This window comes from Phalaenopsis equestris, unplaced genomic scaffold (assembly GCF_001263595.1).
Source record: "Phalaenopsis equestris unplaced genomic scaffold, ASM126359v1 Scaffold000347, whole genome shotgun sequence".
NCBI lineage: Eukaryota > Viridiplantae > Streptophyta > Magnoliopsida > Asparagales > Orchidaceae > Phalaenopsis > Phalaenopsis equestris.
The window spans coordinates 2,098,678-2,111,899 of record NW_018164789.1 but is presented as its reverse complement, the minus strand read 5'-3'; the positions used below and the strand labels follow the sequence as shown (position 1 = coordinate 2,111,899).

General features: G+C 34.5%; 1 protein-coding gene and 1 pseudogene across 4 annotated transcripts in view; one reads left to right on the top strand and one right to left on the bottom strand.

Annotated features, from left to right (window-relative positions):
* LOC110025988 (protein FAR1-RELATED SEQUENCE 6-like) overlaps positions 1-13,222 on the bottom strand; it is a 23,700-nt gene that overhangs the window by 593 nt on the left and 9,885 nt on the right. The window contains exon 6 of one of the 4 annotated variants that reach the window (XR_002294164.1): positions 723-850. The exons of 2 other annotated variants lie outside the window; for them this stretch is intronic. The gene's annotated coding sequence lies outside the window, so the exon portion shown is untranslated. Of the gene's footprint in view, positions 1-397; positions 851-13,222 lie in introns of those variants that run through there. One more of the 4 variants, XM_020726712.1, reaches the window with a different exon arrangement.
* LOC110025979 lies at positions 8,476-9,192 on the top strand (annotated as a pseudogene).

The window sequence follows — 13,222 nt, the reverse complement described above, 5'->3', positions numbered from 1 at the left end:
TATATATATTTATTTATTTATTTATTTATATTTGAAGTAAAATGAAAATAATGTGTTTCGAAGTAATGTATTTTCCGACAGTTGGCGGTGACGGAGGTGAACGACCACGGCAACCGGTGGCGGTAGCCATCAACAACGACGGTGGTCGACGGAGGGCAGCAGCCTTTGTGGCGTTAACATATTACATACAACTATGTTTTTGAAATTCAGCCAAATCTGAAAATTTTGAATTGAGAGAAAATAAACTAATGATTGAATTTCAAATACAATACTACTTTAAATTGAATTTCAATTTCTTCCTAACAACCAAAGGGATTTCCAAAGCCTCTACATTAGGAATTCAATGCACTCCTAATGCTGCCGATAAAACAGCCCCGGAATGTTTTTAAAAGACACTCACTTAAGAAATATAAAATAATTGTAAAATTTGTATTTAAAAATCCATAGGTGTTCACTTGAATACAAATCAGATATATTGAAAAATTTGTGTGTTTGCCATAATACATTTGAAAAGCATTGAATAATGGCAAGCAGCATTGCACGGTGATTGGCTAAAGAGGTGGTGGCGGGGGCGACGGTTGCCATTTGGCTGGGAGTGATAAAGGCAGCGATGATGCTATGGTGGAGATGGTAGCAGCCTTGTGGGAGGCGGTGAGGTGGTCAAGTGGCGGCTCCAATTAACTCGGGTTGTATTCTTTAAAGATAGGTACTATGAGGCTTACAAATAAAGCTAGTGGACAATCCAAGCTTTTGTTGGCAGCCTCGTGTATTTTTCTCAAGAATCCGTCACTATTTTCCGCTGATGACTAGTGGACAATCCGATCTCTGATGTACCTCCTTAAAATATCAACTTAACAAACGAAAAGAAATTAATCTAGAATTAGCAGCCAACAAAAGTCACAGGCAAATTGCATTACATTATTTTTAAGAAGATAAATTATGGCAGTAGTAAACATAATCTTTCATTATGATTTAAAATTCATCATTTCTGCCTGATGGGATCTTGTGAAAGAAATCCACAATCTTTCTGCTAATGGTATCTGCTTTGTCTGGCAGTGATTTGTTTTTCTCTTTCAGATACAAAAACATTTAATTTTTTAAAGGCATTCCACACCTCAACATTTTTATACAAGGTGTGGGCTTCAAAACTTAAAAATTTATCCCATAAAAGTTCAAGGATGCATCAACTCAAGAGACATGACAACATTATGCTTATAAAATTGCATAAATTATCTTTAGACTGAGAAAAAAGTGTTCAAGCAATGAAAGTCTTCGAAAGATTTGATTAGCTATCTCTTATTTGCTCAATTCTCTTCTCTTAGATAGAAGAAAAATAGTTGAGATCAAGGTGTAACTTTCTACTGTAGTTTGTACTTGTGTCTCAAAGATTTATCAGCAACTACCGATTCAGACAGGCTTACCTTGAAGTAAAAGAAGGATAAGATCATGGAAGTTTTTTTAAATAGTGCGAGAAAATGATATGAATACATCGAGGATAATAAATTATAATTGTAAAGAAAAAAAAGCGCATAAATAAGATAGGAAAAGAGTGAAAGCCTGAAAATTTAAATCCCTGGGTACATGTAAACTACAAAATCCATTTGAATCTCCTACTTTGTAATCTGGTAAAAACAGAGGAGTGACAACAAAATTTTCCCCCCTTTTTTACCTCAGTTGCAAAATAGAATCCAAACCCTCCTATTGATCAATGAGTCAGCATTGTAAACTCTCATCTGAATAATATAGTTTTAGAGCATCATAGTCATCATTGTAATCACAAATGTAAGAATTGTAGAAAGTAGGTAAGAATCAAGGAGGTCAAAGAGCAGCCACTGCTGCCTGACAGAGCAGTCACAGGAACCTCTAAAAAAGGAAACTCGGTTAAAGTTATGATTGCAAATCTTATTTGATTTAGATGCCTCCAGAGTAGCTGTTGGTTTGCTTTGATTCTCTTGTAATACATCTCATATTAAAAATTTTGATTTCTTTATCTCCATCTCGATTTATATGAATCTCCTGTCATCATTCTTTGTCCATGACCCATTTGATCATGTCGCTAAATGGAGCAGGTTCAGAGGTCAACAAGTAACCAAGCTATACTTCTAGGATAACCTAAAAGCCTGAATTTGGTAACCATCTTTGGTTTAAGCATCTACAAGAAATTTGTTAATCACTCGGCAATTCAAACAGCAGAACCGACATTCTATGTTTTTTTATTATTATTATTAAGGCTGAATTTGGCACCAGCCATCATAAATAAGGATGTTGATACCTTAAGATGATTCAAAATAATAAATATCCAATATCACAAGGTCTTGTTAATTAGCTCTCTATTGACTTATCAAATAATTGCATGATGCTTATTCCAGTCAGGACAGGCAATTTTGACATAATCTATCCTTCCCCTGGCTTGATTATTTCACAAATAACAATCTAGTAGCTGTGTAATAAGAAAAACTTGCCCAGTTACCCCCACTACGCTTGACGTAAACCCCTTTGATCCATACTCCTAAAATCCTGATACAGGCAACATTACTGGGGAACCTTTAACAAATATAGTTCAAACAAAATAATATAGAATAAGTAAAAATATACATATATTGCAAGCATATGCCAGCAACAAAACAAAGGTCCCGCTATTTGATGGAAAAATTGAAATTATATATCAAGTAAAAAGTACTAGCTCTCCAAAGCTGTTGATTAATGCAAGGTCGGACCCGATAAAAAAGAAAAGTAAAGTTCACAAAAGATTTTTATTTCAACCTTATTTTTGAGTTGAGCCAAAAATATTAAAATTAAGTAGAATTTCAGGCTAACTTGAGGAAATCATACTTAATTTAAGAATATTAAATTAAGAACATAAAGTGCCTATGAATTTCAATTCGACATAGAAATAGTTTTCTAATGTTACCACCACCAAATACAATTTCATGATGATGTTGTTGATATACAACGTAATAACTTGATCTAATTTAATCACTCCTCACAAAGATTTAGTTGTTGATTAAACTTAATAAATAAACAAAAACTTGTGTTGTCTCTCACTAAAAATACTATTTCCATTTTGTTTTAAAATCAAATAGGCATTTTGCTATTTTTACAAACGCGTTTTCCTTATTTTTCCTAGCACTTAAATATATTATTTGTACAATCAATGAAAAAGGAATTGATTTATTGCAGAACTTGTGTTTGGAAGAAGTTTATATGCTATCAGATATTGGATTGATTTGTAAATTAATTACAGTTAGGACTTGAGAAACACAAGATATAATTTTCTCTTGTTTCTGGTTCTTCTACACTCCACCACCTTCACAAGGCTTCAAGCCACCACAATCCCTTAAAATATTAAACCATATGCACCTCACAAAAGCACAACTCCAGTTGTCCTACTAGGGTGACCATTCCGAAAAAAAAAAAAAAAAAAAAAAAAAAAAAATAAAATAAATCTCTAACCACACATCCAATTAACCACCACTATTAATTAGCTAACATCATAAATTCAAATTTGAAGTTCTTTAAAAATTTCTATATAAAAAAAATTCATCCAATGTCATAAAATTCCATTCAAAAACCTACCACAAAGCCGTAAAAACAAACCACAAACTTCATTAGCCATTCAACAACTACAAAGCTCCGACCACCAGTCCAATAACCCTTGAAGCCTCCTAAGAATCGCTTCATAAAGTATCTTCCCTGATAGCTTCGAATATAGACATTAAAATACAATTACATTTAGGGGCATTTACATACATACCACATAATCCTTATGTCTTTACATATCTAACACCTAAACATTGATATGTACATGTAAACCACTCAAATCCTTAACATCACATCAAAAATACCATCACCGCTATCTTTTTAAAAGTGAGATACGTCTTGTAATACATAGATTTATGAACCCAAGGTGGTATAAGTGTCAATATCTAACTTTGGGTGTCAGATATGTAAATACATAAGAATTGTGTGGTATGCATGTAAATTTCCCTTAGTTAATCAACTCCTATTCACACTCTGTTCTGCAGAATAAAACTATAGTCTTCTATCAACCTCTTAAGTTTTAATGCCATCATATTATCTTAAACAATAGGCATCAACATACTATGAAGTTAAGGCTGCTACGCTCTCATGGTGCTTCAAAATCTCTAAATTTGGATGATTTTCCCTCACTTTCTTTCAAGTCATCTGAGGCATTATCCATAGTCCTTCCAAGTTCGGTTGGCCATTCTCAAGGGACTTTCATTGAAATCAAAGGCATTTTGGATTGTAATTTAGCTTCCATAAAACCATAAACTTCAATTTTACGCAAAAGAAAGCTTAATTCATTTTCATGTTAATTTTGGAAAAGCGTGCAATTCTTGCAATTGAGAATTTACTTTAAATGCTCTAAAGAGCGATTTTCCTCCCAAAGTTCATTTTTTCATTAGGCAAACCTTAATGCATGCTACTTCTCAATGCAGGTTAATAGAGAGCTTATGGCATGAATCTACTCTCATGAAATATTTGGGTCTTTTTCTTTGACTTAAAGCTTTGCAGAAAGAGTTTTCAAAATCTATTATAGATAAAATTCAGTGAAAGCTGTCTTCTTGAAAAGGTAAATCACTCTCAAAAGGAGGTTGAATCCATTTGATTGATTAAATTTTATCACTGATACTTCATAATTACTTCTTTAGGTTGCTAAAATGGGTTACTAATAAAATTCATAAATTTTAAAAAGTACAGATTCAACTTGTTTAAACTGCAAAACAATCGCATAAAAAAAATATATTAGAAGACTTGGAATCAAGAACCTTCGAATAATGAACATTTCCCTTCTCTAAATGGAACCTAAAATATATACAAGCGAAACCTAAGGCTTCACAAGCTCTAGTATCAATGGAAAGCATATGAGAAACTTTTCTATCGAAATTTGAGCTGAAATAAACTTATTTTAAGCAAGCCATTTTTAAGTAAAGCCAAACTATTGAGATTTTACTCCATTGAGATTCTAGAAATTATCAAGTTTGCATTTTTTGCATAAATTATTAACCCTAATCATCGGTTAATACATTTCATGACTTGATGATGATACCATAAGACAATACTCTTCAAATACTAAGATAATGCGAAATACACATATTAAATTACAACAGCTACATTTGAAGAAAAAAGTTATGCCATACATCTTAACCCAAAATGGATGGATGACTTTACTACAATGAACATCCACTAGAAAGAGGGTATCCATCAAACAACTTTATATTGTTTGCACTATCATGACCAAAATTGCCAAACAAATACAAGAAAAAGTTTCAGAATATAAATTAACAAATAGCTGTAACTATGAAAATGGTGGATGGGGCTATGACAGCATTGGAAGATAAATGCCCTATAAGAAAACAATAGAAATAACACGATTCTACTGTAATTTCTATGTGATAAAAAGTGTCAAACCCCGTCTGACCCTAATAGGGTGTAGCTATTAGAATCAAGATCCCAAATAGTTGGAGACAAGAGATTCATATGAGAAAACATAAGTAAAAAAGCTTGTCCTTGAGCTTCCAAAGATAAAGGTACATGAGCAACCATTTGATACCCATCAGTCTGCGTTGAAGTCCTTAAAAACTAAGGGGTATAAACAAATAGCACGCCCCTCCGCTAAAATGGGTTGGAACGCCTGTATACCTAATGTATGCAGGGTGGGTGCTCTATTCAACAATACAGGATGCCCCTGCATCACTTCTTGAAGGATTTTCCATACAATGGGTTCTTTTTCCTGAATTTTACTTTTAGCAATCTCTGTATTAGAAGCAACATCTTGTCTGAGTAGACCACTAGTCACAAATGCTTGGAAGAGCTCTACTGCTAATTCACGAGGTAATTCATATTGATGTGATGAAAGCAAAGAACATACGACAACGACAGAACGCCCCAAATAATGGGCCCTTTTACCAAGCAGAGTCTCACGAAATCTTCCTTCTTTGCCTTTAATTACAATGGAAAATGACTTGTATGCTTTATTATGACCATCTCTCATGGGTTGTCTGTGAATACCATTATCAAAAAGTGTATCAACGACCTCTTGTACAAATTTCCCGTGACACATTATTAATTCCCCTAGTGTAGATCTACTTGTTGCTAAAAGATCGGTAAGAATATTATTCCAATAGATGACTCTTCTATAGAGTTCATTAATATCCAAACTCATTAGTTTACCCCCATCTATTTGAATGATTGGTCTCAACTCAGGATTGGTCTCAACTCAGAAAGAACTGCTAATAGGCACAAAACCATCCATTTTGGTTCTACGTTTGTTCGAAGAAAATGTTTAGCTAATTTTATGCGCCTAACCAAAAAATCGTTTGTTCGAAGAACTGCTCCTAATGTCTTCCATTCTATAAAAAATATATCTATATTAATTTGCAAATCTGAATCAGCTAAGTGTTCTCTAATAGCACGTGCCCCCGTAGAGATTTCTCGATTTTGAAATGTCTCGAAACCTTTAGTAAAAAAGAGTGGGATGCTATATTACTAGGATTGGATTTCATATTCAAATGAAACTCGTAATCGTAAAAAAGCAAGATTTTTAGCCATGGACCTAGCAAAGGAAAAATTGAGATAGGTTTCTATAGTAATGGATTCCCCCCTCACAATCGAACGTGAAGGTTTCCTCTCATCCGACTCAAGTAGTTGCACCAAATAAAAAAAAGGGTTCCTCTTTTTTTTTAAAATTTGTTTGAGAAAACTCTACAAAAAGCTACTCTTTACTCAAGTTCCCAGTAAGGACTAGACTCATTCTTATCTTATTTGATTTTTTATTTTCACTCTAACCTTTTAGACTTTCTTTTATATTTACGAGAAAAAATAAAAAAAAAAAGAAATGTGAAATTCTTGAGTAGTCTACTTCCCCTTAAATGAACAATACCTTGAAAGGGATAAATACCTTGAAAGGAATATTTTGGGACTCTTAAAGGATTTCTTTGTCTATATATTGTGTTGTTCAATCACATCTTTTTTATGTCTCTACTCACCTCGATGTCCCTTGAAGCATATATGCGATAAATAAGCTCATGTAACCATATTCGCTTGCGCTTACCTAAAGATAATTTCCTTTTCAAAGAAATGGAATATATAAGTCTTTTTTCACGAGATATAACTAACTATTTCTATATTATCTGTTACGAAATCGACCATTGATCAATTCCCCTTTTCTTCCATTTTGAAGTCTTGAATGCACCAATAATTCTAAGCTTCATGTTCCTCCCAAGATACATGTCGGAACGAGGGTCATCCCAATCAGATTAAATGGGATTACAGTTTCTCAGTTCAAATTTGTCAAATAAAAATTACGATCAAATCACATATCGCAATATACTAGGTGTTCTAATTCCCTAAGGGCCCGATCTAAAAGGTTGGCAATATAACTCACTGGACATCTCAGTTTGATGTATCCCATTTGATACCTTTGTATCCAAGAATCAACAAATTCCACCCCACATTCTTCACAAAATTTCGGGTCTTCTTTTGTAGTCCCAATTTCTCGGTAATTTTAATAAATTGCAATAGAAAAAAAGGGGAGAGGTTTGTGATGATTTTGAAAACTTTTCTACTAGCTAATCCATTATCCTTGTGCATGAAGATAATAAATTTGGTCGTTGTGATCGAGCTCTATTATGGATTTATGACCACATTCTCTGAAGGACCATTTATCTCTTACTTCTCTGAGCTTGGATTATGGAAGAAGTAATTGAAAAGGAGGTATCCGCACAAACCGATTTTATTGTGGGATAGCTCATGATGTCCATATTGATTTATTATGCACATTTGCATGTAGACCTCATACAATAACTGTCCTAGTTCTACCATATCTTTTGTTTCATTTTTTTTGAAACATATGAGCGTGTGACTTGTTATAATTGATCCTATTGATAATACAAAGAATGGATTTGGCATCTCTATTAAGATGATTCTATCGTAAGATATTTATTGTAGTCTCTGGAGCACAAACTATATAGAATAGATAAAGAAAAGAAATATTTGAACTATTCATACCTATTATTCCGACAAAAAAAGAAAAAAAAGTCTTTAAATCAAACAATTTTTTTTCCGAAAGAAACCTCTTTCTATAGATTTTGTTGAGTTATTTCATTCATTAAATAAGTGATGATCAAATAGTTTTTACTCGGAAACACTTTGATTTTAGCTTTGGTTTTATTAAATTATAGTGGTTTTAGAGAATTCTTATCCAAAAAAAAAGATAGGGAAGAGAAGATTCAAGAGGTTTGTCATGATTAACATAAAAAAAGATGGATGAGCCAACTTAAAATTTTATTTCTTGGCATTATCATCACCAATAAAAGATTCTAGATTTTTCTTAATTCATATCTTTGGGTCAAATCGAGTCAAGCGACCAAGCCATAAGAAGTTTGAGACTCTATAAATTATTTCATATCCGTTGAAACAAGTATTTGTGGGTTTTTGCTTGAGCCGTACGAGATGAAATTCTCATATACGGCTCTCAGATGGGGAGTCTTTCTTAGGTTACCTATCTTAATAAATTATATGATCGGTTCGAGGAATGTCTCTAGATTCAAGATACTGCAGATAAGATAAATAGTAAATGTGTTCCTCATGTCAACAAATTTTATTATATAAGGGGATTACGCTTACCTGTTTTTTAGTAAAATAGTTATGGGTTTTCCTATGACCTTTTACTATCGTCCAACTGTTATAGAGGCTTTTTCTTCAGTTCAATACATGATAGCTGAGGCCAACTTTGGTTGGTTAAATCAATCAGTTCATCGATGGTCAACAAGAATGCTAGTTCTAATGATGAGCTTGCACGTATTACATGTGTATCGAATGGGTGATTTTAAAAAATCCCATGAATTAACATAGTACTGGGGCGATTCTGGCTATATTAACCGCATATTTTAGCGTAATTGGTTATTTCTTGCCTTGGAACAAAATTAGCTATTGGGCAATAAACATTATAATAGCCACGTTTGAAATATTCTTATAATAGGATCACCTCTGGTAAAATTATTACGTGAAAGTGATAGCGAGGTCCAGTATGATTTGACTCATTTTTATAGTTTACATACTTTTGTAAAGCCTTTTCTACATGTAGAGGAAGAGGACGTGAATTTCAAGCAAATGAAAACAAATGGAATCTACCCATTTTCATCTTTCAAGACAAATTCTCTAATTTGAAGAAAACAAAGAAGGAATTCCATTGACATGTATTTTTATTGACCAATCAGAATTGTCTTCCAGGACCTATAATTGTCTCAAAAGATTCAATATATATACATTATTGAACCTTTTGAGTTATATGTAAGAAGATCTTATGTAAATGTAATATTTTAGCACAGAAGATGTAAAACAAATATTGAGCACTCTACAAAAGCATTTTGCAATAAATTTACTTAAGAAAAAGTTATAATTTTAAATTCATTCGATTCTTTTCATTTTTTTTTCTTTTTTAGAAATAAAAAATAATACAATAAATTTTGAATCTTTGACACAGCTCATATATTTGCAGAATAAATCATAATAAGATTGATGTATCTAGGGAAGATCCAGAAGAGGATTGTCGGCGGGAAAAATGGTGGATGGGTGGATTGGGGAAGGAGTCGCCCGTGAGAAGCTGTCAGTCACCGGAATCGAAATCCCGTCGTCCGCTTCAGAAGGACGTTTTAATTTACATATAGATTTAAGTTTAAAATCAAATATAAAAATCAAACTGACCCCATATTTTTATAGTTTAAAAGAAAGAGCGTTTTATCTCAAATCATGTATCTATCCCGCGGGATAAACACAAGACTTGAAGATGAGACTCGATCAGATAAACTAAAATATATATGACGTCCGTTTGGTCTGCGAAACCGTTTTATTTGCCGACAAATTCTCCTATTTAATATGGAAAATTAAATAGGGTTTATTTTAAGCTGGGTTCGGAAAAGCTCCCTATAAGGGCAAACCCCTATACTTATTACATCTTAAATGGCCGAAATCACTTAAGAATGCTCTCAATAAAAATTGAGAAAAATTATCTTCAATGACTTCAAAAGGATAGAACTTTTCAACGAAATTGGACAAAGAGGTGTGCAAAAGGGAATTGTTCAAACTTGGGACATTTATTAAACGATCCATAGGAAAAAGAATGAGAGGATGCCACAGATCCAGAGGAGATCCACAGTGGCTTCCCAATCTACCCTATGGTTTGGCTTCAGTTTCAAGGAGGAATATTCAAGTGTTTTATCCTGCCAATTTTATTTAATTAGGGCTTACATTCGTGTGAAACACTCACACAAATAGTCTGGAAAATGTGAGTATTTAGGTCGTAAAGGACGACAACCTCGAAATCTTAAAATGAGTTAGGGCTTAGATCGTACAACAGAGCCATACAATACCTAACGAAAAAGGTTCAGGATTTATGTTGCGCTAGGCAAACAACCTCAAAATCCTATGGATTGTTATTTTAAATTCTAGGAAAGGAATGGTTTAGCTGGGGAAGACATGTTCTGCTGTTGAAGATGGTCGTGCTGCCCACCACGCTAACTCCTCCTTGTCGTGACGAGTTTAATTTTTTAGGGTATCCAGTTATGATGTCAAATCAAACGATCCTATGGTAATAGTCCTCTAAACATCTTATATGGAAAGGAGGCATGCTTAAATTTATGAAATATAAAATGTGCAGTACAGGACAAGCAGTAGAAAACACAATAAAAGAAACAGTGTACATGTCATATATGACAGTAGCAGATATAGTAGAAGGAACAGTATAACATGCTAACATGCTATATAGAGTGGTGGCAAGTACAGTAAAAGGAACAGTATAACATGTTTTACAGAACAGTAGCAGGGTAGCAGGTATAACAGTAGCAGGTATAAACAGGAATAGAATAACATGTTGTACAGGGTAGTAGCAGGTATAAACAAGAATAGCATAACATTCTGTAAATTTAAAACGAACTTGTACGTCCGTGGGATCTGTTGTTTCTTAAATATAGCAAGCTGAAATGTATTACAAAAAACGAAGTCTGGAAGAAAAACCATCCAGGAAATCCTAAAAAAAAAGAGTGTAACGACGACTCATGACCGAAAACTCGGGAAAAACAACTCATGACCGAAAACTCGAGAAAATCAACGAGAAAAGACTAGAATAAACATCCTAAAAAATCTTGGAGAAATTTCAAAAGAAAAGAAAAGAAACACGAGTGCCCTATCCCAAAACTTCGATAAAACAAAAAAATTCGGGTAAGGGGGACCGCAAGCACTCGTGTAGTGCTAGGCTCAGATATATGTATATGTACTCGAGGGTCCATGAAGGCTACTCGGTCACCCGAATGTATAGAACCCGCCACCTGTCTAGAACTTGAACCTCACCTAGAGGGCTACTTCCCAGCCTAAACAGGTATTCGTCATGTGGACAATCAATTTTCAAATTTATTTTAAAATTTATGTTTTTGACATGCACGTAGGCCTTCAAAAAAAAAATTATCAAATTTTATTTTATAGCAAAAAAAATTTTTTTTTTTCTGAAATAAGTTTTAACAACTTTTTTTTTATTGTCCACAAGTCGATTGCGCTGTCGGGCGTGGGACTGCCAACCATCTAAGAAGGTTCGAGCCAACTCCCGCTAGACTTATGTCGGTGAAGGATATTGTTATCCTATTGTTGTTCATCAAATACATCAAATACTTGGATCTTGATGTTATAGGATAGGACATCTTTCTGCTCTATCTTCGGTGTGTCTTTATCATTACCCTACGCCCCAAAACAAACTACTTGCGACATTGTTTGATGGTTTCACGTATAGCAAAAGACTATACGTGGACACTTATACGACGGACATAAGCATCGAAAACCGAACCAAGAAGCAAGGAAAGAAAAGAACAAAAATGGGGTGAGAGAGAAGATATTGATCCATCTTAAATACTGAAAAGGAGAATGGATCAGCTCTCAAAAACTCATATCAAAAAGAACTGGAAAAGTAGGGCCCAAGGTCTTTCCTAACATACATAAAAGGTCACTTTTGCGCTTATTTTTCAAGCCCCAAAACGTAGGATTAATTAAATCAACCAAATGCTCTCCCAAATAAAGCTTGCAAATCTTCTCAAACCCCAAAGTTGATATCAAAATCTTCCAACTTCCAAATTAATTCATAGCCTCACATATCAAATAAGCATAAAATCTTCTCAAAAAACCAAATAAATGCTCACGACCGGGGTTACTACAAAGAGATGAACAGTAGGTAAGGCTCTCGGCCAGGGCAATAAAAAGAAAAGGGGGGAGCTATTAAAGCTCATGGCTAAAAAAACCTAAGGCCAAAAGAGGCTCACGGCTAAAGGCAGCAAGGGACAGCTGCTAAAGCCCACGACCAAAGACAACCCAAGGCATAAGTAAGGCTCACGGCTAAAGCAACCCAAGGCACAAGTAAAGCTCACGGCTAATACAACCCAAGGCACAAGTAAAACTCACGGCTAAAGCAACCAAAGGCACAGGTAAGGTTCACGGCTAAAGCAACCCAAGGCACAAAAGAGGTTCACGGCCAAAGCAAACCCAAACCGATCATATGGAGATATTTGATATACATAGGAAAGTAAATGGACAAACCCTCACAAAGCCTCCAAACCGATTCCAAAACATTGTAAGCAAGGCCCACAGCCAAGACACGAGGCAAGGGAAAGGGAAGGCTTACGGACTAGGCTGAGTCCAAGGCATAAGGCAAAGTCCACGACCAAAGCAAAAACTAAGTTTCAATAAACTAAACACCCAAATCTTCCCAAAATAAGAAACCAAGCCCACTCACCAAACCAGCTCTCGGGTAAGGTGAAGAACCGCCAATAGGCAAGAACCGAGATCCAAAACAAAACCAAAGCCGAATCAAACTTTTCACCAAATTCCAGATCAATTAAAGACCAGACCGAGTCAAGCAAGGCCAAAACCCGAACCCAGTAAGGGTCGAAAACCAGGCTGCAATTGAGACCTTCAATACTAAGCTGTAATAAGAGTTAGAGCAGTATTCTCATGCCTTTAAGACATCTCAAAATAGAGCTACCACATGCTTTGAGTGAAAATAAATGAAAGTTTCACAATACATATACTAACATGCTCATGAGAGCGGCCAAATTATTCCAAGGCCGTCCTTTTAATTGTTTCTAATATAAATATGCCTCAGAAGGTAGGAAACATGTCATGACTTCAGCACTTTAGATAATCATGACTTCAGCACTTT